This window comes from Mauremys mutica, chromosome 10, assembly GCF_020497125.1.
Source record: "Mauremys mutica isolate MM-2020 ecotype Southern chromosome 10, ASM2049712v1, whole genome shotgun sequence".
Classification (NCBI taxonomy): Eukaryota; Metazoa; Chordata; order Testudines; family Geoemydidae; genus Mauremys; species Mauremys mutica.
In genome coordinates, this window is record NC_059081.1 from 8,608,237 (window position 1) to 8,634,495 (window position 26,259).

Sequence of the window (26,259 nt, forward strand, 5' to 3'; positions counted from 1 at the left end):
GATAGGATACTTCCTGTTCAGTACTGCCTTTCAACTACTTCATTTTTAAAAAAAGTTCTTAATGCGGCTGATTCTCCTTTTATCTCCCCTGTTCTTTACCTGTGTCCTCCATACAAACAGGATTGCTTTGACTATAGTAGCTGCTGCCTGCCTTTGGAGCTCAAACGTACTGAGGGATTCTTCACACAGCTGTTATGGTGGTTAAGAAGTTAATGGCAGCTGAACTATGAATCTGGGATATTGTGCTGCTGGATCCTGATGGTTCCCATTGGAACATGTCAATGGGGAATTGTATGAAAACCCATTACTAAAGAAAACGCCAGAGCAGGTGTACATATCCTACAAGAGATCAGAGTAGATGATCTAAAGGCCCATTCTTTCTGGCCTTAAAATCTATGAATGGAATGCCTCTAGACTTGCTATTTCAGAAGAAGAGGCAAATAATTTTCACACTGTAATGCTCCACTTGAGAGTGCTTGTACCTTCGTAATATAGTGTTATATGTGCTTTACAGACATAGAAAGGGTAAGCCATTGCCCAAAGCTGCTTGAGATGCAGTGTGGATAAGGCATGGCACAAGACAGCAGTTCAGGCTAATCAGAATGAGAGACTCATTGTGAGCTGACAGCAGGAAGGATTCATGGAAGATGTGGATTTTAAGGGGGGGCATAGAGCAGCGGAAGGAGAGTGATTGGTGAGTGATAAGTAGGAAGTTGATCCAAGTATAGGAGGGAGTAATGAAGGTTCTGTGACCCAGGGATCTCTTGGCGACAAATGGCAGAGGGAATGGGATGGCACATGGGGTTTTACAGGGATCCCATGGATCAGGTATACGCATAATAGTTCACTGAAAGATGGCATGTGAGATCTCTACCAAGAACTAGTCGCCCACTGGTCATTATAATCATTGCAAAATGTATCTATGGATAGTATTTAAGGAGTTTTGTATCTATATTGAGAATTATGTTCTTAAGGACTTAAAGTTAAAGCAGGTCACCAGGTGATGTTCCTTGGACATATTTATTTCAGGCAGGAGGTAACAGATGCTTATCTCCATGTCTGACCATGTGTGGGAGTTGCTTGAGTGTGAATGCTCTTCCAGTGACCTGGTGGAGTATAATGACTGGGCAACCACATATGCATGGATGTGGTGGGAATCAGTATGAGGACACAACAAGAAGTCATGTGTTTATAATATGCCTCACAATGTAGGTCTATTTGCATACTGAGCCATAGGCAAAATACAAGCAAAATCTACAAGAGAGGCAATTTGCAGAATAAAACAAACAGGGTGTCCTGTTTATGCCTAAAGACAGGATTCTTAGAGTATCTCCAAGGATACAAGGAAACATACAGAATCCTTCACCAAGAAGGCAAGTTAACAGCATGTTTGTCTTATGCAAGGAGGGTCACAGCCAGCCTGGCTGTAAAATGCTGCAAGGATATTGTGTGAGCAATATTCTACAAGACATGAGAGTGTCTTGATAAGTAAGTCTAGGCTTTAGAATGTGTGCAATGATTTTATTGTGTAAGTATCCATTTGTTTCCAATACTTCTATTGCTATTACTTGAATATCTATGCTTTGTTAAATAAATTTATACTTGATTTCACTATAAATATATCTAATTGCTGTGTGTTAAGTGCCACGGTGATCTGATGTGGAACTGATAAGCAGGGGTTTACTGCTTCTTTAGAAGCAGTGAATTTTTGAAAACTGGGAGAATCCCAGTGGAACAGGGGCTAGATACTGACCTGCAGAGAGAAAGTGAGGCCTAGAGGGGAGTGCTTATGTTGCTTGTGGCTGGTGGAATTGGGGAGCTGACCCCTGGCAGGCACAAACAAGGTTTCCCCATACTAAGGGGAGATGGTAGCAAGGTGTCTCACAGCCTGGGAACCCATGGGAAGTGCCACAGGTATGAAGCCAAGAAATGGATGCAATAAAGAGAACAATAAGTAGAGAGGACTGTAGGAGGAGCTGAAGGCAGAACCAGAGGCTGCAAGGAGTGTCTATGGATTATGTAGTTACCCCCTTCTCTATAGTAGGAATGTGCCTGCATAATCGCCCATCTGAAAATGAAGAAATATTTGCAGAACTAGCCTCAGCCTCTTCCTCTAATCTCATGGTGAAAGAAGTAGTAAAGGAGAGAATTGAAAGGGTAGGTAGTTCTTTTCCCTCTCTGCTGCTGGTTACACAGCACCTGGGGAAGCCTCATGTTTAGTAGGCTGTGAACTGAAATGCTGGGGCCTGAAGGTTTCATAACTGCTGCACTATTAGGAGTGCTGTTGGCTGAAATGCACAGTCCAGAAATTGCTAGGACAGTTGCCGGTGTTGGGGGAGCTGTCCGTTGGATGCTGAGGCCTGCAGTTGCCATGACAATTGCAGATGCTAGGAGAGCTGTCAACTGGAATGCTGGGCCCTGGAGGTTCTATGGCAGTTGGGAGATTTAAGGGAGCCGTTGGCTGGAATGTTGGGCCCAGGAGGTTCTGTGACAGGTGGGAGCATTAAGGGAGCCGTTGGCTGGAACGCTGGGCCCTGGAGGTTCTATGGCAGTTGGGAGATTTAAAGGAGCCATTGGCTGGAACGTTGGGCCCTGGAGGTTCTGTGGCAGTTGGAAGCATTAAGGGAGCCATTGGCTGCAATGTAGGGCCCCGGAGTTTCTGCGACAGGAGGGCAGCTCATCTTAGGGAGGCGGGATGTCTGAGAAGGAAGGGGATGAAGATGTGCCAAAGCTGAGCTCTGTCACCATCACTGGATGCAGTATTCCAGGTGAGGGTGTACCAAAGATGCCACTGTAATACATTCAGTGTTGTTCTATCCCATTCTTTTATTCATGCTAATGTTTTGTTTGCTTTTTTAACTGCTGCTGAGCATCATAGAATCATAGAATCTCAGGGTTGGAAGGGACCTCAGGAGGTCATCTAGTCCAACCCCCTGCTCAAAGCAGGATCAAACCCAACTAAATCATCCCAGCCAGGGCTTTGTCAAGCCTGACCTTAAAAACCTCTAAGGAAGGAGATTCCACCACCTCCCTAGGTAACCCATTCCAGTGCTTCACCACCCTCCTAGTGAAAAAGTTTTTCCTAATATCCAACCTAAACCTCCCCCACTGCCACTTGAGACCATTACTCCTTGTTCTGTCATCCGGTACCACCGAGAACAGTCTAGATCCATCCTCTTTGGAACCCCCTTTCAGGTAGTTGAAAGCAGCTATCAAATCCCCCCTCATTCTTCTCTTCTGCAGGCTAAACAATCCCAGTTCCCTCAGCCTCTCCTCATAAGTCATGTGCTCCAGCCCCCTAATCATTTTTGTTGCCCTCCGCTGGACTCTCTCCAATTTATCCACATCCTTCTTGTAGTGTGGGGCCCAAAACTGGACACAGTACTCCAAATGAGGCCTCACCAGTGCTGAATAGAGGGGAATGATCACATTCCTTGATCTGCTGGAAATGCCCCTACTTATACAACCCAAAATGCCATTAGCCTTCTTGGCAACAAGGGCACACTGTTGACTCATATTCAGTTTTTCGTCCACTGTAACCCCTAGGTCCCTTTCGCAGAACTGCTGCCCAGCCATTCGGTCCCTAGTCTATAGCAGTGCATGGGATTCTTCCATCCTAAATGCAGGACTCTGCACTTGTCCTTGTTGAACCTCATCATATTTCTTTTGGCCCAATCCTCTAATTTGTCTAGGTCCCTCTGTATCCTATCCCTACCCTCCAGCGTATCAACCACTCCTCCCAGTTTAGTGTCAGCTGCAAACTTGCTAAGGCTGCAGTCCACACCATCCTCCAGATCGTTAATGAAGATATTGAATAAAACCGGCCCCAGCACCGACCCTTGGGGCACTCCACTTGATACCGGGTGCCAACTAGACATGGAACCATTGATCACTACCCGTTGAGCCCGACCATCTAGCCAGTTTTCTATCCACCTTACCGTCCATTCATCCAGCCCAGACTTCTTTAACTTGCTTTCTCCACATCCTCTGTCACTAGGTTCCCTCCCTCATTCAGCAAGGGGCCCACACTTTCCTTGACTTTCTTCTTGTTGCTAACATACCTGAAGAAACCCTTCTTGTTACTCCTAACATCTCCGGCTAGCTGCAACTCCAAGTGTGATTTGGCCTTCCTAATTTCACTCCTGCATGCCTGAGCAATACTTTTATACTCCTCCCTGGTTATTTGTCCAATCTTCCACTTCTTGTAAGCTGTTTTTTTGTGTTTAAGACGAGCAAGGATTTCACTGTTAAGCCAAGCTGGTCGTCTGCCATATTTACTTTTCTTCCTACACATCGGGATGGTTTGTTCCTGCAATCTCAATAAGGATTCTTTAAAATACAGCCAGCTTTCCTCGCTGTATTTTGTGCTCTAAATCACGTTAGTGCCCTTTTCCACTAAGGCCCAGAGAAGGAAACATTCTGACTGAGGGAAAGCATAGGCAGGGCTGGTGCAACCATTTAGGCGACCTAGGCGGTTGCCTAGGGTGCTGGGATTTGGGGGGTCCCATTTTCTTCAGCGGCGACCACGGTGGCCGGATCTTCGGCTGCCCCGGTCGCCGCCGGCATTTAGGCGGAGGGAGCTGGGGCAGGAGAGTGCGGGGAGGGCTGCCTGCAGCAAGTAAGGGGGGGCCGGCATGCAGGGGAACTCCCCGCCCCAGCTCACCCCTGCCCCGCCTGCTCCCCGAACATGCTGTGACTGCTTCAATTCTCCCGCCTCCCCAGCTCGGGGTGCTCGTGCTCGTGTGTGGAGCAGGGGTGAGGTGGGGCGGGGGGTGCCTCAGGGTGGAGTGTGGGGTGTGGGGAGCTGCCGCAAAGGGGGCGCCTCAGAGTGGAGGGGGGGGGACTGCCGCAGGGAGGGGGGGCACCTCAGGGCGGGTGCGCGTGGGGGGGGGGCGCAAGGTGGAAGTTTTGCCTAGGGCGCGAAACATCCTTGCACCGGCCCTAAGCATAGGCCAGAACCCCTTCTACTAATCAATGCATCTCTAGTCCCCGCACCAAAACAGCTCTGTAAAGGGACGAGCGCAGGCTGTTCTGGATGATCCAGTGTCTTTAAATATCTTCAGTGGAACCCATTTCCTGGCAAATACCTTGCTGAAGAGGTTCATCTCCTGCTATTCTGCTGCAATCCTGGAGTTGCAAGCTACACATTCACTTGCCATGGGGCTTCACACTTGAGCTCATTGGGGATTTTTCAGTGAAGTGGGGTTTTTTTTGGAAAATCAATTTGTCAAAATGGAAACGGTTTGTGGAAATGTATCTGTTTCGGTGATATTTTTACTAGGAAGATTTCTCAGGCCCAGGATGGAATTTCTGGTCAAAATGAGACAGCTTGCCCTCCCCAGAATAGTCGATAGCCCAGTGGTTAGGATGCTCACCTGGGCTGTGAGAGACCCAGCTTCAATTTGTGCTCTAAATCATGCAGAGCCAGGTGAGTGCCCTAACCAGTGGACTATAGAGTCTCTCTCCCAGTGTTTCTGTTGGAGCTGTTCCACTTTGCAGAGACTGATTTTATAGCCTGATGGTTAAGGCACTTACTGGGGAAGTAGGAGATACTGGTTCAAGTCCTTGCTCTGAATTAGGCAGAGTAGGGATTTGAACCTGGGTCTCCTGCCTTACAGGTTAGTGCCCTAACCCATTCGGCTATGCAGGGAGCTGAGTTGTTTGCTCTTTTGTGAACAATGTCAAAAAGTCTAGTTTTTGTTCCAAAACCAAATGTCAAAATACTGACTTTTTTCACTAAATGGAATTTTTGTTTTCTAGCCAGCCCTACTTTATATCTTTAGTTAGTTCTAGTAATAAAGTAAGGTCATGCGTATCTGGATTTAGCACTCTGTAAAGTATGGTTCAGTAAAAATATGACTGCCATTTCATTAAAGTTTTCCCCACGGTTCAGGGAAGAGGAAATTATTATCTTGTAATTGGTACCTCTCTGGGGCATTGCACTTGTTAAATCGTTATATATGATGGGACAATCTAGTTGCACTGAACAGATTATCTGCTGATTAGTACTTCTGGGATTTACGGATAATTGCATATGATGAATGTCAAAATCTTTCTGAACTGAGAGTGGAGGAATTCATTCCAACTGCTCTCATTCATTTATTCTTTAATGACAGCTAGTATACTAATTAGGTTTTCATTGAGAATTTCTAGGCATGGAAATCTCTTGGAAATCTCTCTAATCTTGCAGTGTGGATTTGTGGGCATTTCTACCCATTGCTTCAATTGGACAAGGAATTATTCCATTCCTGTCGTAATATCCTGGTTTTGCTGTGCACTGTTAATAAAGCAGCCATGTTCCTCCCTCAGAGGTGACTGCATTTCAGTGGTAAGACAAATGGGCCTCAGATGCATTGTTCAGATCCAAACTTTTCCAGTGTCCCTGGCTGTTTTAATCAAGACCACCTTCATTACCTACTTTATAAAACATTTTGGGATTAAAGGCTCGCTGTACGTGTAAGTTATTCTTCTACTATTGGACGTTTATTTAGATGGAATAAAAAAGTGACATATAGAAACTAAGGGCCAGATTCAACCCTGGTGTAAGCAGGTGCAATGCCATTATTTTCAGCAGAGTAGCACGGGGACCAAAACTGGCCCAAAGTCTCTGGTATACGAGGAAACAAAAGTACTATACTTTAAAGAACTAATTTGCTGAATGTAGGAAAGCTACTTACAGTAACAGTATTTCCTTAGTCAACCTAACTGGATCAAATGAATGGGGATGGGGGATGGGACAGAAAGGAAAGCTGATAATATATTTCTGTCACTGAAAAGAAAACCGGAACTGCTAGCTTGTTATAATTACATAACAGATGATGTATTGTACAGCTTGTACCCTCGCTCCCAGAGTAGAGGTGGGCAAGCCAAAGGAGGCTTGAGCCTGGCTCGAGCTGAGTGGCTGACTCTGGCCTGGCTCCATGTCCATGAATAAAGACAAGTTAAGGAAGAGCCAAGCCAATGAGAATATGTTGGCATCATCATACTCCCTGTTCACAGTAACTAGATTGTTATGTATAAAACAAAACCCCCCAGAAGACTGTATTCTGGCTTCTCTTGTACTAGTACATAAGTATGAGGGAGCAGTCCTGGGAGATATTTTTGCTCATCTTATTCACATGTGTAGAGGACAGCCCGTGCCCTGCATTCCCTGAGTGAGAAGGGTGGGGTATCATTGCACCACCAACAGCACAAGACATAACCCACTTCCACTTTGGTCAGCCCTCCAAGGCTAGTGCTGCTCATTAAACCTTTTTACAGGCTGCAGCAGTTGGCAACCCTGCATGAACTTGCTTAGCACACAAGCAGGCATTCTGCCTACAGTGCCTCAGTCTTCTACAGTTACATTCTCTCCATGAATTGCTGCTGGTGCAACTATGGCTAAGAAATGGTACAGCGTACTCAGACTGAGTGCTCCTATTTACTTTCCTTATAATTCAAGAACAAGGGGGCATTCAGTGAAACTGAAAGGCAACACATTTAAAATGGATACAAAAATATTTTTCTACACAATGCATTAAAATTTGACCTGTGGAACTCATTGCCACAACTTTATCTCTAGCCGATATTTTATAGTGGCATTTGTATAGTGGGGTTGTGAAGGAATTTCCCCCCAGGTCAGATTGGCAGTGGACCTTGGTGGGGGATTTTGCCTCCTTCTGCAGTGTGGGGCCTGGGTCACTTGCTAGGATCATTTGGGTATATCTCACTTCATCAGTTCCATGCCATTGCAGGGACTTCAGGCTTTGGTTCACCTCAGTTCTTCTTGTTCTGTGCCTGTGGCATACAGTAGTTTAGTCTCCTGAGGGTTCTAATACTTTGATGTCATTCCAGTTGTTAGTGTGGAGGGTGATTGGGAAGTGTTTAACTGCTTGTGATATGTAGGATGTCAGGTTAGATGATCTGGTGGTCCCTTCTGGCCTTACACTTTGTAACTCAATAGCCTAATTTTCCTCCCTTCTTCCCCATGATGAAGTGTTCTCTCTCTCTCTCTTATCTCCTTCTCTCTTTCTCACCTTGCTATATGCAACTGTTGCTGTGAGAAAGCCAAGCTCCAGAACTGAGTTTTATGTTTTGTTGTGAAGGTCGGAAGTTTAATGGCCATTCTGATCTCCCATGGTAATAAAGCTTTAGGTACAGAGCCAAAACCTCTGCGACAAGGCCATCTTCTTCTCTCACAAGTTTTGCCCTTGAGATTGGATGCTTCATTGATCCTGAAGAATGTGGTTGCTGAGGGAGATCAGGTTAATTGAAAAAGAAATATTTTCTTCGCTATTTTGGGCCAAATCTGTGAAGGGCCTTGAAAATTAGGACCAAGACTTTGAATTTGACACAGTATTCTCTGGGAATCTATTGTAGTGAATGGAGAAGCAGAGTAATGTATTTTTGCGGTACAACTGGAGACCAAAAGCTCAATAGGACTCAAAGGATTAAACTTCTATGAACATCCAAGTTAGTTTAGATGCATAAAAATTTATAAGGGATATAAACCCTCATGCTTCAAGGGATAAACCTGCTATTAAGTAACTGTGAAGCTACAAATAAATATTAGACGTATCTATAGAACTGTAACCAGCCCCCCCTAAAAGAATCAGCTAATAATTAGAGGCTATGGAAGTCCATGACAAATATGTTTACATGAACGGTTTTTGCAGAGCAGATATTTCAGGGGAAAAAAAAGCTTTCGTCTAGTAACAGTGAATTATCAAAGCTAAAAAATTGTTAGTCGTGATATTTCACTACTTCAGTCCCAGGAGCGGCCACTGTACTTGCCACTTCTTGCTGGTATGTTAATTTATTTAGCCCTCTGGCCAAGCCTACAAAAATCCCTCCCCTTTTACTGTAACAAAAACCCAGAGGAAACAGAAAGTCCAAATGAAAATTCTTTCCATGGGTTACAGCATTCCCTACAGGATCTATCAGTCTTTGTCCCTCCTGGGATTAAACCAGAGGCCACTAGAACAAAAGCTAACAAATCTAAAAACCTTCACTGCTTAGTCCACCCCTAGATTATATGCGGGGAAGATAGCACCGCTTACTACTAAGGTTATCTAACATGTCCTATAATAAGACTCTGCTTTCCCAACATGTCCTATAATAAGAATCTGTTTTCAGCTGCTTATAACTTTACCAAACTTTAACTATTTGGGCTGAAATTTTCCATGTTGGGTGTTTTTTCTGGAATTTGTCAGATAAAATGGTTCGGCTATTTGTGAAATTGAGGCTAGAGGAAAATGCATTGTTTTGTCCATGTTAAAAAAAAAAAACAAAACTCTGGTGACCTTTTGTTGAGAAGCTCCAGTGCCCCCATGCTTAGGAACAGGGACTGACATTTGGCAGGGGGTGGCCTTTGTGTCAGGGATGTGCCTTTTGGTGCCTTAGTGCAAACAGCTAAGAACTCCAAAGATTCCGTCCACACTTATCATTGTCCAGTCCAGGGTTGAGTGGGACTTGGTAGGCCATGGCTAGGCAGTGGAACTGAGAGCAGGGAGACTGACTGTCTCTCTAGCACTTGCAATATTCCTCCTGCTGGGCCCAGGCAGCCTGGAGGAGGAAGCTTCCCCATTCAAATGTGGCGGGGACAAAAAAACCACTTTTGGAAGGATGTGGGAAGTAGATTGGGACATGACTGGGACTGGAGGCTGGCAAAGGGTAAAGGGTGAGAGAGAAACTGGGTTTGGTAGCTGGCTTGGAGGAAGCTGGGACTGGCTGGACATGGAGCCTGGGACTGGGAGCTAAGGTTAGCAGCTGGGATTGCCTGCGCAGGCAGATTGGGACTGGGTCCTGGGTGGGCAGAGGATTCATAGATTTTTAAGGCGAGAAGAAAACGTAAGATCATCTAGTCTGATTGCAGAGGAGACTGGCACTAGCTGGGCAAGGAGACTGGGACTGGGAACAAGCGTGGAGTGGGGATGGTGGTAAAGGGGAGAGGAGACACATCTGACGAGGAACCAGGGTATTGAAGTAGAAATGAGACTGGCTAAGCACAGAGAATGTGGAAATGAGCTTAGCGAGGGACTGGGAGTTGGTGGGTCTGGGGAACATAGGCATGGGGTTGGCAACATGGGGCAGTGGATGAGGAGCCAGGAGGTAGTGAAGTGGGAATGGAGGTCATAGACACTGGGAGTGGGGTGGACATATTAGAGGAGATGGGGGGCAGACCTGGGAGTGGAATGGGCAGAAAAGTTGGTTCCCACTACAGCACATTCCTCTCCAGAGCCTGCAGTGGAACAATGACTTCTCCGACTCACCATTCTTCTGCTGTCAGTATGTTTCTGTGAAATCCATTGGCAAAATGTCCCATCTGCTTTTTTAAGGAAGTGGTTGTGGTGGGGGAGCTTGGCTAAGCATACTCTATTCCTCACCTAGGAGGTGGGGGGCTCCTGTCTTATCTGGTGTTATGTGCTGGATCCAGGAAGTGGTATGGTCAGTAGGGACAGGGGAGTTTGTCCAGATGTGTTTCCAGTACACTGTCTGCTGTTGATGCTTTGGCAGCAGCACAGATCCAGCCTTAGAATCAGGGCCGGCTCCACCAGCGCGCCAAGCGTGCTCTTGGGGTGGCGTGCCGCGGGAGGGCAGCAGGCGGCTCCGGTGGACCTCCCGCAGGCATGCCTGCGGAGGGTCCGCTGGTCCCGCGGCTCCAGTGGACCTCCCGCAGACGTGCCTGCAGAGGGTCCGCTGGTCCCGCGGCTTTGGTGGAGCATCATCAGGCGTGCCTGCGGGAGGTCCACCGGAGCCGTGGGACCAGCGGACCCTCCGCAGGCACGTCTGCAGGAGGTCCACGGGAGCCGCGGGACCGGCGACCGCCAGAGCGCCCCCCGCGGCATGCCGCCCTGCTTGGGGCGGCACAATTCCTAGAGCCACCCCTGCTTAGAATGTTCATGTTTAGTTATTAGTTTGACATGTCATTTTGCTGTCATAATTTTCCTGAGAAATGTAAGCCAGGGAAGGAAAATGGTGATTTTTTTAATGTAAATATCTCATCCAAATCTAAATGGAATTTCATGGAAGAAGCAAAAGACAAACGTATAACTGCAGGGTTTTGGGCCTGCTACAACCAATGGTGGAGTTACAGCTTCTCAAAGAAAAGGCCCCAAGAAATATTTTATAAGGGAAACTGTTAAGCAAATTTAGATATCACAATGAGAATTATTTATATTACAGTAGTGACTAGAGAACCCAGCTGAGATTAGGGCCCTATTGTGCTAGGCCCTGTACAAACACAGTGAGAGACAAGAATTTATAATTAGGGCTGTCAAGCCATTAAAAAAATTAATCACAATTAATCGCGTGATTAAAAAATTAATCGTGACTAATCGTGCAACTAATTGCACTGTTAAATAATAATAAAATGCCATTCATTTTAATATTTTTGGATGTTCTCTACATTTTCAAATATATTGACTTCAATTACAACACAGAATACGACGTATACAGTGCTCACTTTATATTTATTTTTGATTACAAGTATTTGCATTGTAAAAAAATAAAGAAATTGTATTTTTCAATTCACCAAATACAAGTACTGTAGAGCAATCTCTTTATCATGAAAGTTGAACTTACAAATGTAGAATTATGTACAAAAAACTGCCTTCAAAAATAAAACAATGTAAAATTTTAGAGCCTGCAAGTCCACTCAGTCCTACTTCTTGTTCAGCCAATCGCTCAGAAAAACAAGTTTGTTTACATTTGCAGGAGATAATGCTGCCTGCTTCTTGTTTACAATGTCACTTGAAAGTGAGAACAAGCAGTCTCATGGCACTGTTGTAGCCGGCGTCGCAAGATATTTATGTTCCAGATGCGCTAAAGATTCATATGTCTCTTCATACTTCAACCACCAGTCCAGGGGGACATGCATCCATGCTGATGATGGGTTCTACTTGATAACAATCCAAAGCAGTGCAGACTGATGCATGTTCGTATTCATTATCTGAGTCAGATAATGAAAGTTGATTTTCTTTTTGGTGATTCGGGTTCTGTAGTTTCCGCATCGGAGTGTTGCTCTTTTAAGACTTCTGAAAGCATACTCCACATCTTGTCCCTCTCAGATTTTGGAAGGCACTTCAGATTCTTAAGCCTTGGGTTGAGTGCTGTACCTATCTTTAGAAATCTCACATTGGTACCTTCTTTGCATTTTGTGAAATCTGCAGTGAAAATGTTCTTAAAACGAACATGTGCTGGGTTATCACCCAAGACTGCTATTAGATGAAATATATGGCAGGACACAGGTAAAACAGAGCAGGAGACATACAATTCTCCCCCAAGGAGTTCAGTCACAAATTTAATTAATGCATTATTTTTTAACAAGCATCATTAGCATGGAAGCAGGTCTTCTGGAATGGTGGCCGAAGCATGAAGGGGCATACGAATGTTTAGCATATCTGGCATGCAAATATCTTGCAATGCCAGCTACAAAAGTGCAATGCAAATGCCTGTTCTCACTTTCTGGTGACATTGTAAATAAGAAGAGGGCAGCATTATCTCCTGTAAATGTAAACAAATTTGTTTGTCCTAGCGATTGGTTGAACAAGAAGTAGGGCTGAGTAGACTTGTAGGCTCTGAAGTTTTACATTGTTTTGTTTTTGAGTGCAGTTATGTAACAAAAAAAATCTACATTTGCAAGTTGCACTTCTGCCCTACAGTACTTGTGTGAGGTGAACTGAAAATACTATTTCTTTTGTTTATAATTTTTACAGTGCTGATATTTGTAATAAAAAATAATATACATATTGATTTCAATTAAACACAGAATACAATATATATGAAAATGTAGAAAAACATCCAAAATAGTTAATACATTTCAATTGGTATTCTATTGTTTAACAGTGCGATTAAAACTGCGATTAATTTTTTTAATCGTGATTAATTTTTTTGAGTTAATCGCGTGAGTTAACTGTGATTAATCGACAGCCCTATTTATATTCTAAATAGACAAGACAGGCAAAAGGTGAGAGGGGAAATGATTTGTCCAAGTCCATACAGTTGGTTAGTGACAGAATCAAGAATAGAATCCAGGACTCCTGAGACTCAATCCAGTGTCCTTTCCACTGCATGCCGCTTCTGTAGTCCACTCACTGTCTGCTTGAGCTCACATTTGTACATCAATTCACATGCCCACATGCATGCGGGTACACAAACACATACACACCCACATCACATGCACGCATGTACAGAATTCCTACCAAAAGAAAAAGAGTAAAAAAAACAAACACAGGCTCTTACTGTTTGTCTTTCCTTTTGGTCTAGGGCTTCTAAGCAGTCTATTAAATGAAGCCTGGCACAGAAATACAGATGAACCTGAACAAAAATCCTTAATTCAAACATCCTTGAACCTTGAGGAAGGTTCAGATCTGGTTCAGCTTTACAGAGAACCCAAAAAACAAAACAAAGAAACAACCCAAAGCAAAGAAAAATATCACCACTGCTTTTGCCTCAGTGACTGTCCTAAAGTTGATTATTCATTTCTGTGGGGATGCCTACAACATGCTTGACAACAGGTAGGTAACCTGTCTGCTGTGATCACTGGTAATTTTCCTGACCATAATATTCTCACGATTACCTTGTGCTTTCCTCATCCATTTAATAACGTAAGACTGGCCATAGTGGGGCAGAACAATGGTCCATCTAGCCCAGAATCCTTCTGACAATGGCCAGTGCCAGATGCTTCAGAGCGAATGAGCAGAACAGGGCAATTTATCAAGTGAATCATCTCTTGTTGTCCAGTCCAAGCTTCTAGCATTCAGAGGTTTAGGAAACCCATAGCATGGGGTTGTGACCCTGAGCATCTTGGCTAATAGCCATTAATGGACTTCTATTAATTATCCTCCATGAAACTTTTTTGAACCCAGTTATATTTTTGGCCTTCACAACATCCCCTAGCAATGAGTTCCACAGATTGATTGGGCATTGTATGAAGAAGTACATCCTTATGCTTGTTTTAAACCTGTTGCTTATTAATTTCATTGGGTCACCTCTGGTTCTTGTGTTATGTGAAAGGGTAAATAAGATTTTCTTATTCACTTTCTCCATCCCATTCATGATTTTATAGATCTCTATCATATCCCCCCTTAGTTGTCTCTTTTCCAAGCTGAACAGTATTAGTCTTTTTAATATCTCCTCAGATGGAAGCTATTCCATACCCCTAATAATTTCTGTTGCCCTTTTCTGTGCTTTTTCTGATTCTACTATATCTTTTATTGAGATGGGGGGGACCATAACTACACACGGTATTCAAACTGTGGGCATATCATGGATTTATTATAGTGGTGGTATGATATTTTCTGTCTTTTGATCTATCCATGTCCTAATGGTTCCTAATATTCTGTTAATTTTTTTGACTGCTGCTGCACATTGAACAGATTTTTTTCAGAGAACTGTCTTTTTCTTGAATGGCAACAGCTAATTTAGACCCAGTCATTTTGTATGTGTAATTGGGATTATGTTTTCAAATGTGCATTACTTTGCATTTATCAACATTGACTTTCATCTGCCATTTTTTACCCAGTCCCCCACTTTTGTGAGATCCCTTTGTAACTCTTCACAGTCTACTTTGGACTTAAATAGATTAAATAATTTAGTACCGCCTGCAAACTTTGCCACCTCACTGTTTACCCCTTTTTCCAGATCATTTATGAATATGTTGAATAGCACTGGTCTCAGTACAGATCTATCAGAGACCCCACTATTTATCTCTCTCTCCATTGTGAAAACTGACCATTTATTCCTACCTTTTGTTTCCTATCTTTCAGCCAGTTACTGATCCATGAGAGGACCTTCCCTCTTATCCCATGACTCCTTACTTAGGTTAAAAGCCTTTTGGTGAGGGACTTTGTCAAAGGCTTTCTAAAAGCCCAAGTACACTATATCCACTGGATCACTCTTGTCCACCTATTTGTTGACACCCTCGAAGAATTTAGTAGATTGGTGAGGCATGATTTCCCTTTACAAAAGCCACGTTGACTCTTCCCCCAACATATCATGTTTATGTACGTATCTGATAATTCTGTTCTTTACTATAGTTTGAACCAATTTGCCTGGTACTAAAGTTAGGCTTACCGGCCTGTAATTGTCAGGATACCTTCTAGAACCTTTTAAAAAAATCAGTGTTACATTAGCTATCTGACAGTCATCTGGTACAGAAGCTGATTTAAGCGTTAGATTATATACCAGAGTTAGTAGTTCTGCAATTTCATATTTGAATTCCCTCAGAACCCTAGGGTGAATACCATCTGGTCCCAGTGATGTAAGACTGTTTAAGTTATCAATTTGTTCCAAAACCTCTTCTAGTGACACCTCAGTACGGGACAGTTCCTTAGATTTGACACTGAAAAAGAATGGCTTAGATGTGGGAATCTGCCTCTCATCTGCTGCAGTGAAGACTGAGGCAAAGAATACATTTAGCTCCTCTGCAATGGTCTGGTCTTCCTTAGCACCTCGATCATCCAGTGGCTCCACTGATTATTTGGCAGGCTTCCTACTTCTGATGTACTTACAAAATTTGTGCTGTTAGTTTCTGTATCTTTCACTAGTTATTCTTCAAATTCGTTTTTTGGCCTGCCTAATTTTACTTTTACACTTGACTTGCCAGAATTTATGGTCCTTTCTGTTTTCCTCAGTAAGATTTGACTTCCAATTTTTAAAGGATGCCTTTTTATCTCTAATCACCTCTTTTACTCTCTTGTTTAGCCATGGTGGCATTTTTTGATCCTCTTACTGTTTTCTTTATTTGTGGTATACATATAGTTTGACCTCTATTATGGTGTTTTGAAAAGTTTCCAAAAAGCTTTCAGGCATTTCACTCTTGTGACTGTTCCTTTTAATTTCTGTTTAATTAGCCTCCTCATTTTTGTGTAGTCACCCTTTTTGAAGTTAAATGCTGCTGTGGTGGGTTTCTTTGGTATTTTTCCTCCTTCAGGGATGTTCAATTTAATTACATTATGGTTTCTATTGCTGATCAGTTCAGCTATACTCATCTCTTGGACCAGATCTTGTGCACCACTTAGGACTAACTCAAGAATTGCCTCTCCCATTTTGGGTTCCAGGACTAGCTGCTCCAAGAAGCAGTCATTAATGGTGTCTAAAAAAATTTAGCTCTGCATCTCATTCTGAGGTGGCATGTTTCCAGTCAATATGGGGATAGTTGAAATCCCCCTTTATGACTGAGTTTTCTGTTTTTGTAGCCTTTCTAATTTCCATTAACATTTCATAATCCCTGTCACCATCCTGGTCAGGTGGCTATTTGTATATTCCTACAGCTATACTCTTATTATGCAAGCATGGAATTTCTATCCATAGAGATTTTATGGTGCGGTTTGATTCATTTAAGATGTTTATTATATTTGATTCTGCTTTTTTTCACACACAGTGTCATTCCCCCACCAGCATTACCTAGTCCGTTATACCAGGATATAAAATATATAGTAATGACAGCGTCCCATTGATGATCATTGTTCCACCAAGTTTCTGGGATGCCTATTATATCAATATCCTCATTTAATACCAGGCACTCAAGTTCACCTATCTTAGTATTTAGGCTTCTTCCATTTGTATACAAGCACTTATAAAATTTGTCAATATTTAGGTGATGCAATTGAATGGGACTCTTTTACATTTGACTGTTTCTCTTCAGTTCCTACCCATACTTTAGCAACTTCTATCCTCTCCCTTACTTAGGATATAGACTTTCCCCTTAATAAAACCTCCCCTAAGGGATGTGTCTGTCTGAATTATGTGCTCCTCCGCACCTGTTGGCTTTCCTCCAGTCATTAGTTTAAAAACTCCTTTATGACCTTTTTAATTTTACATGGCAGCAATCTGGTTCTCCTTTGGTTCAGGTGGAGCCCATTGTTGTTGTATAGGTTCCTACTTTCCCAAAAGTTTCCCCAGTTCCTCATAAATCACCTGTTGTATCCACCTGTCTCTTGTCATATACTTATTACTATTTATATTACAATAGTACACACCCGAACCAAAATCATGGCCTCATTATGGTAGGTGTTTTATAAACATATAGCAAAAGAACAGCCTCTGTCCCAAAGATCTTACAGTCTAACTAGACAGGACAGACAAAGGGTGATAGAAAGGAAGTAGGTTCTTTATTTTATTTTATATTTTTAGAGAAGGGGAACTAAGTTCCAAACAGATTAAATAACTTGCCTATGGCCACACAAGCAGTCTGTAGCAGAGATGTGAATTGAACCTAGCTCCCCTGAGTTGTAGTTCAGCGTCTTAACCCCAACACCATTCTTTCTGATATTTTATTCTACATATATTGTAAGCTGGTTGGGGGGCAAGACCCATGTATCTAGCAGATTGGGGCTTCAGTCTTAACTAGGGCCTCTGGATGCTACCACAATAATAATAATAATAATAATTAATAAAGTTGCTCAAATACAGTTTGATAATCAGCATTAGACACTAAAAGGAGATAGCACTCACTCATAGATCCTCATCATCAGCTGTAATTTTTGAGGCCAGGAAAATATATAGATTCAAGTTTAAAGTCAGGCTGAGGTATATTAATCCTATATGGATGAGTTATTTATTAACAGACTTGCATACTCTTATAATGAATCCAGTGAGAACAATGAATGTTGTGACTGAGTCAACATAAGCGTGGAATTGCCTTTTAACTTAAAGGTGGATTTTCATGAATAATCAGATCTGACCCAACTCTGCTTCTATTAAAGTCAAGGGGAGTTTTATTACTGATTCCAATAAAAGGAGAATCAGGTTGACACTAAACACTTTTGAAAACCCTATCCCAAATATATAGATAAATAGATGGATAGATAATACAATCTTACCATATTTGTGATAAATTTCTGTTGGATTGCTGTTACTTTTATTGGGTAACAGGTGAGTTTTATTTCAGATTAGCTGAACATTTCCTCTCACTTCCCCTTCTCCTTGAAAATAAAAAAGTATAAATAATAAAACTATACCTTGAACTACTCCAGGCAGGGATTGTCTTCTTGATTGGCATACAGGATCACTTTAGTATTTAACATTTAATAATAATGGGGCAAATTTTCAAACATTTGCCTTTTGTTAGGTGTTTAAATGTACATTTAGGCAGCTGAAGGCTGTTTCAGTTCTTAAAACATTACTTAGGTGACTAAAACAGATATCTAAATCCTCATTTAAGTATTTTTATATTTAACTATGGGTACCCACATAGAAAATAAGACCTTCTAATTATAATTTCCAAAAATTAAGGCTCCTTATATATCATCAGTTTGGCCACTTGGCCATTTTGCTTGAGTTGGGCCAGGTCCTCATCTGATATAAATCAGTGTAACTTCACTGAGAACTATATTGGCTTACATCACCTGATGATCTAGTCAATTATCTGTTTCTGTTCTTTTGGTTAAATGTGATCTTCCAAAAAATATTGTTTTCTATTAGTGTGCATCATAAAATATTTAGAATGCTGACCACAACCAAGCTGACTGAGTGGGAGGAACCTTGAGTGAAATCCTGGCCCCACTGAAGTCAATGAGAGTTTTGCCGTTGACTTCACTAGGACCAGGATCTGGTGCTTTAACTTTTGGAGTTTCCTTACGTCTGAGGACTTGATTCTCAACCTTGACATTTAATTAATGCTAGTTTTTGCATTCTACAGATATAGTAGCCAGTAAACCAGATAATTCAATCTTAATATGCAATGTGTTTCTCGCTGCTGTCTTCTGCAAGCATCAAAGGATATAGCTCTCTGGCTACAACACTGCTGGAACTAAAACTTTCTCCAAACTCACAGCTAAGCAGTTCAATGAGTGTTGCATGAAACGGCCGCAGAATTCTAATTACCGCAATGGGAGTTGCATGGAGAATTGTAATCCTCAAATTCAAGTCACTCAGGAGACGGTAAATAGAGATAAGATAGCCAGACCCATTCTGGAAACAATATATACAGACAATATATCCAAAAAAATATTTCCTCATGTTCTTCAGAACTCAGCACTCTTCAGTGAATATGGTTTTCTAGTGTATTCACCAGAAGCTATTATTATTTTAGCCTTTATATTGCTGAAGCATTTTGATGCTCTGGCCAGGGTCACAGCCTTTTTTTACTAGATGCTATGCAAACTTATGGAAAGAATCCCTGACCCCCAAACAGCTTACAGTTTGAGAAGGCAAGTAATTTAAGAGGAATCTGAAGGGAGGGAAGAAGGAAGAGATGGATACAATCCAATAGGAACAAAGTTTACATGTATGTTTGTATGTGTTTTGTTATAGATAAAGCAAGAGTCAGGTATTCCCATCTGCCTCTCAACCTAGCCAACATTAATTGGCTGCTTTCTTAAAGGCATCACAGCAAAGATAGGTCTTGAGAAGGGATTGAGTGGAAGGATTTAAAGAGGGATTATTTGGCTACTGGCTGATCAATTTTTCCAGTAATGATAGCTGACCCTGCAACTTCTAAATCTTTTACTTACTATAGATTTTGATCATGTATAGTTTCTTCCATACAAACCATATCTATGGTTCTGCATGTTATACATTGTTTTATGCAATTTATATTTGTCTGTAGTGGATTGAATATATTGATTTGGATGCAGATGGTTATGAGTCATACATCACTTTGGATTACAATAATGATATAGTATTTCTATCTTCACTTATATGTGTATATGCATGTGTATATCTATAATACATATAGGGCCAGCTGAGGATCTGGCCCACATTTGATTTGCTTTAGCATAAATCTGGAATCCTCTGCAAAGCAAAATGATAAAATATAAATCATTGTCCTGTTCACAACTCTCAACACAAGTACTTTCTAGCACAAAGATATAAACAGTATCTCTGGTTGCTGCATTTCATCTGACACTTCCAGGCTTTTTAACGTCACAGGCTACATTGCATTATTTCATGTTTATAACTTCTGCTAGAATTCTTTACAGGATTTTTTTCTTTGTGATGATAAGAGGAGGGAAGGAAAAGAAATTGTTTTGAAAGAATTTCAAACAGTTCAGCCATCATGCAGGATAATTTTCTTATCCCCCCTTTCCCCATGTTTACTTCTTATGCAATTTATGTGGTTTCTTGAGAGCAGTTAGATTCCTTGATGGCATTTCATTTAAAAGCTCACCTGCACCCAGTGAAAAAGGTGATTTTTAGAGTAAACATCCAGACATCCCCATTGCATCTTTCTAGGGGTATTGTTCTTGCAATTTAAACAATTTTCTTGTAAGTGCCAAGATTTCTAGGCATATGAGAATGTTCCCAAGTTTCAGATCCTTTGAAACTCCAGACCACTGACAGCTACTAGTGAACATCATGTAAACTATAAATATACCAGTCACCTCCACAGGTGCTGAGCATTAGGAAACGATGCACCTGCAGTTTTAAAGTTGAAGACATTAAATCAGTCATATCCCCATCACCCACAGGATCAGCTTTCAAATGGTTATTGTCAAAGCATAACCAGTTGAAAGTCCGTCATTCAGTCAGATTTCTATGTCGTCATTTTCCTTACTCTTTTCTATAACGACTAGAGTAATTTGATCATTCATTTCTTGAGGCAAGTTTGGAGATACTGCAGCACAACCGTTGATGCATTAATGTTTTTCCTTCCCCCTTCTGAGTGTTTATATTTGAGAGTGTGTCACAACCTTAATCAAAGGACAACTTGTCATTATGATCAGAAAAGAAATCTATAGCCTCAATATGGACCATCTCTCCATTTCATGTTTTGAGTTGCCTTTATGTTTAACCATAGCAGGCAAATGTGTAAACGGTGCAAATTGTTCTCATGGGAAACCTTATCATGTGCTGATTTGCTATTTTAGTAAAAAAACAATTGGAGCTCTTCCTATCCGAGCTAGCTAAGGCCTTTAACTGTGGACAGAATTGTTCCTCCTGACATAATTAGACCCTCCAGGATCCCTCCATGTATTAGGAAATATTCTATCAAATGGTAAAATAATTAGCATGGATTGTAAGCTTGTTAACATTCTAATGTCTAATTAGATAGCGAGAGGGACAAGGTGGGTGAGGTAATATCTTTTATTGGAGCAACTTCTGTTGGTGAAAGAGACAAGCTTTCAAGCTACACAGAGCTCTTCTTCAGATCTGGGAAAGATACTAAGAGTGTCACTGCTAAATACAAGATCAAACCGGTAGTGTATCTTAAGTACTAAGCACATAGTCTAAGAGACCATTCAAGGTGAAGTGATAGGACAAAAAGGGGGGTTAGTGGGTTGCAGATTGTTCTAATAGGCCATATATCCAGTGTCTTTATTAAGATCATGATTTTTAGTATCTAGTAAAGTTACAGAATGATTGTTGTTTATCTGACCTATCAGTCCTCATCCTCAAAGGAAACCTGCACAACACTTTCAAAAGACGAGCCTGGAAGTTTAAATTCAGAACTTTGCTAGAGCTCGCCTCTCTCACCAACAGAAGTTGGCCCAATAAAAGATATTACCTCATCCACCTTGTCTCTCTATTATCTTGGGAGTGATATGGCTACAACAACACTGCATACAATAATTAGGTAATTGTCATTGGCTCTGCAATACCTATTAGGAGCATGCAATTTGTGGAAGGGGTAGTGATGGAACAGACTGCAGATGCAGATGGTCGAACAGCAGGATTTCTACCCCACCTAAACCAAGATATTTTAATTAGCCATATGACCCTGATCTCTGTTAAAAGGTAAGAACATGCACTCATCTTCCCACCATGAACTTCTTTGTATTTTTCGGGAACAATATTTAAATAACCAAACCCATTTTATATTGCAATAAAGCTTGATTGAAAAGCAGTCAAAAGCTGGTTGTAATTTCATTTGACTGTTAGCTTATTATCACTTTATTACACTTAGTTTAGAAATCCTTCCCAGCCTTCGGTTTGCAGATTTTAAACATTAACCTACAGACTACTTCCTGCAAGTTATTGGGTGTAGCATAATGCAAATTTTAGCCAAGAGATCAATTTAAATTAGGAAAATAGGGATCAAAACAAAAAAGAAGCTAATTCCTACTTGCTATGAGTAACATTAGAAATTAGAACTGGAAAAGACCTATTAGCTCATCTGTGCCATTTGCATCAGACATTGTAGAACTGCTGAGTACATTATATGGTCTAGAACAGACATTGCACTACGTAATCAAAATAAAATGAGATGTAATCACAAATTTGTATTTCATCTCTTTGTTTACCTTGCAGGAAATGAAAAAGAAATACCAAACAAATGTTCTGGGGGGAAAAAAGCAGGCATCGTTATAACTCTGTTCAGCAAATTTATGGAGCCATGCCATTTTTTTTAACTACATTATTAAAATGCAGTTCTACTCTGCAAAGCAACCCTGTAAAATATCTTTTTATTGAATAGATCTGCTCCAAGTCATATCTAGTTACTTAGGCATTGATCCTGCAAACACTTATGCATGTGCTTAAATGTAAGAAAATGATTAGTCCTATTGAATTAAAAAAGACAACTCATTTGAATAAAGATAAGCATATGTGTGTTTGCAGAATCAGGGCCTTAAATTATAAACTATTCAGCAGTGGGACAGGCTTTTTGCTAAAAGTTTGCACAGTGTCGAGGGGTGCTCGAACAATTCCTCTAGTGGGGGTGCTGAGAGCTATTCAACCAAACTGTACATGATGGAAACCACTTCAAGACAGGGGGTGTGGCAGCATCCCCAGCACCTCTTGTTTCAGCACCTATGGCAATGCCTAACACAAAGGGGTCCTGACCGACGACTGGTGGTCTGTAGGTGCTACTATAATACAAATAATAAATAATAAAAATAATACTTTATCTACTTTTTACTCTTTTTAGCGCTGCAGAGCCAACAAAGCTTTAGGAGTAAGATTGAAACTTACATATCCTCAATAGAATTGCTGTGTAAGGCCTGATCTTGTACATGTCTAAGCACATGCTTAACTTTAAGAATGTGAATAGCCCAATTTATTTCAAAGGGGCTACTAATAAGTTTAATGTTAAACACATATATAAGTGTTTCTTGGATCAGGGCCTAAGTTGTAATTAGAGATCCAAACCGCACAGATATAAACAAGGGCAGAATTTGGTCTGCTGACTTTCTAATCACTGATGATGCATGAGCCAGAAAGAAAAGACCTTAACTTTCAAATTGGATTTGCAGGACTGGAAATTATCAAACACAAGTTTTTACATGTAATATGAGCAAACATGATCTAGAGTCGCTGAGAGAAAATATAAATGGACTCCTATAATGCTATTGTTAGAGTCAACTTTGAGAACTTTCTAAGCTTCTTGTTACAAGCCATTACTGCTGGTTAAATGTACAGGTGCTCAGATTTCATAGTGATGGATATAGTATAAGATATCAAGTATAATGGATTTCTTTAAGAATGATATATCAATTTTAAATTTGCTATTCTTGATCTCCAAGTATGATTGCTAAAATTTAGTGTGAAGAATCTAATTAAATTATGTGACTGCAATTAATTGATTTTCAACCATTTCTAAAACACAAAGACCTTGTGACCCATTAAGTGCTGCAGCAGTTAGTAAGTCCTCATTATTTGACAAAGGGACAATTTCTGGTTATAAAACCACAACTACTGCTTTACACATTCTAAACTGAAATGTGTGGGTTTTTTTGCATTATACGTGCAGATCCAGAGCTATGAAATGAACACATGATAGTCCCAGCCTACTTAATATCTTAACGTGTGTGTTTTTTCCCCTTTATTCATCTAATCAATGGAAATAAATGCATTTATTTTATTATTAGATTAAGTAACTTTGGCAGTACTCTTTCATCTCAAGAGTTGGCTTATGTCACTGCTTTCTGATGAATGTGAATGTTTTTTCACTTCTGCAGGTAAGTGTTATAAAGACTTTATTGTTTGAGTGCAAAATAATGTATGCTTGTTGGTTAATGAGTTCAAACACCATGAGATAATCTCCAAGTGACATTATGTCTGTCTGTGTTCGAAAATAAATAAATAAAAGGGAAAACGAACGATAAACATGCATATATCTCTCCTGCTGATGCATGGTTTAATTATGGATGCCAATTACCTACCCATAGTCTTCGGATTCACACATTAATAACATTATATGGGGGTTATGTCTTTCTAAGCTGCTATAGCATTAAAAAGCTGGTACTTATGTTGCAGTCCAGATTCAGTCTACCAGTCAGTCCTGTCTGGATTATTACCACATTATATAATGTGGTCCCTAGTGTTTTCTTACTGTGTAATTAACATGGGGGACTGACTTATCTAGTCCAATCTAATAAATCAAATTTAATAAGTAAAATAAAAGTAATAAATCCTCTATGAATTCTGAACCCCTGTGTTATTCCTGCTATGAAATTTGTATGCATGCAATATTAAACGTATGAAAAACTATATTCAATTCATATGCTCTAGTCTTTGTGGGATTTGACCCTAATTTGTACACAGCAGAAATTCATTACTGTGTAATATATGCAATAGAAGACAAACTTCTTAACTCTGTATTTTCCATTATATTTCAATGCTGTCTGCACTTTCACTTTAGAGGATAGACACCAAAGCTAAAATTACCTCTTCCATATCCCAGCTTGTCATCTTCTTCACTGTAAAACTTGCTGCTGGGCTGTTTAGACAATGAGTGAGGAATATACAACAATATTACAATAATGTAGGTAATTAATGAATCATCATATTAGTGCTAGCTCTCATCTTGCACCAGCAAATTCACTGTGTTTTTGTTGTGTTTCACTCCTTAGTTTCAGGTTAATTACTCTATATGTAGTATTATAATTGGAGTACATTAGTTTACTCTGGAGCGGGGGAGGCTTGATTTAATGGGAACTGTAGGAGCACAGCATCTTGGAAAACCAGGCCATAATAGCATCAGAAAGTTAAACATTTCTAACATCCTATCATTTTCTTTTGTATTGTGTTACTATTAGCTAGCATTAATTTTATTTGTGTTTCAGAGTTGGGAGAATATTCCTGAGAATTGAATAGCTGGACCTTTGCTTATTAAGGATATGTCCATCTTACATCACAATCATCCCATTTCCAGTGAAATTCAGGATTCTGCCATGTATCTGATTGTGTTGTTTGTTTAGGTTCTCATACCTCACTCATTACCTTGGTGCCTGATTTTCATGGTGATGCCCTAGAATAACCAGATGGTTTTGTGTCCTTTGGGAAAAAAGGACCCTTTAGAACCTCTGAGCTGTGGTTAACTCTCTTGTTAGTCCATCACAAATTTAAATTGTAGGAAGGAGCATAATCTACTGGTTTATAGCTAGCGACAGAGTGTTGGCATAAGTGGGTGCAATTCATATTGATTTCAATAGGGATTACTAATTTATGCAAGGGCTAAATTGGGTCCTGGGAATCAGGACTTTTGGGTTCTATTCCCACCCCTGTTGTTCATTTACCATGTCTTTAAAAAGTAGCCAATCTGAGCAACCTTTTGCTCATTGTCTGGTCAGGAAAATGTTTTGAATCCATCACTTGAGTATTTCTAGACTATCGTGTAAATAGTTAAATGGCAGCTTATTCCCTAAATTACAGAAGACCCGTCCTATTAGTACTCTGTGCACAATGATTGATCTATGTGGACTGTGCGAATGGGAGATGATACACTGGTCCTGCTTTGAGCAGAGGGTTGGACTAGATGACCTCCTGAGGTCCCTTCCAATCCTGATATTCTATGATTCTGATCTCACACCAGTTTCACATCTGTGTGACTCTCCATTGACTTTAACTGAATTACTCTTGGTATACACCACCAGTGTAAGTATAATCAGAATCAGGCTTTATACTGAATTGTGTATTTCAAATAATATGTCAGATGTGAGAAGTTCTCTCTTATTAACATTTTTTACCAGGCTACATAGTGATCATGCAGTAACACATTCCTAACATGGCTACACATGGATTTAAATTATGATATTTTATCTTGATTGCCTCCTCACTTAACTATAACCTAAATAATGTTTCTGTTGTTTGCTTTCGGTTTACTTAGGATGAATTTTTATCTAAACCCTCTCTAGGCCTCACAGATGTGCTATTAAAATATTTGTTATCATTCAATTAAATGTTTTCATTTAAAAAAGAAATGTAAATGTGAACTTCTTATCCAAATCTCTTTGGAAAATGTAAGTGTGCATTAACTCTGAATGGTCTTGTTTTTATCCATATTGCTATAATCCTTGTTGTAATGGTAGGTAAATGGCCACTAGTGATTCCTGATATCTTTTTATTTGTTTATATTGTAATTGAGCCCCTCCCACAAATTTAAATAACTAGAAA

At 40.6% G+C, this 26,259-nt stretch overlaps 1 protein-coding gene across 11 annotated transcripts in view; it reads left to right on the forward strand.

The window, feature by feature from the left end:
• The first annotated feature begins 1,377 nt into the window (after positions 1 to 1,377).
• GLI2 (GLI family zinc finger 2) overlaps positions 1,378 to 26,259 on the forward strand; it is a 406,855-nt gene continuing 381,973 nt past the window's right edge. For 6 of the 11 annotated variants that reach the window (XM_045033085.1, XM_045033078.1, XM_045033082.1 and 3 more), the window contains exons 1-2: positions 2,601 to 2,768; positions 13,246 to 13,496. The gene's annotated coding sequence lies outside the window, so the exon portion shown is untranslated. Of the gene's footprint in view, positions 1,489 to 2,600; positions 2,769 to 13,245; positions 13,497 to 21,531; positions 21,661 to 26,259 lie in introns of those variants that run through there. The other 5 variants (XM_045033080.1, XM_045033088.1, XM_045033083.1 and 2 more) reach the window with 4 other exon arrangements.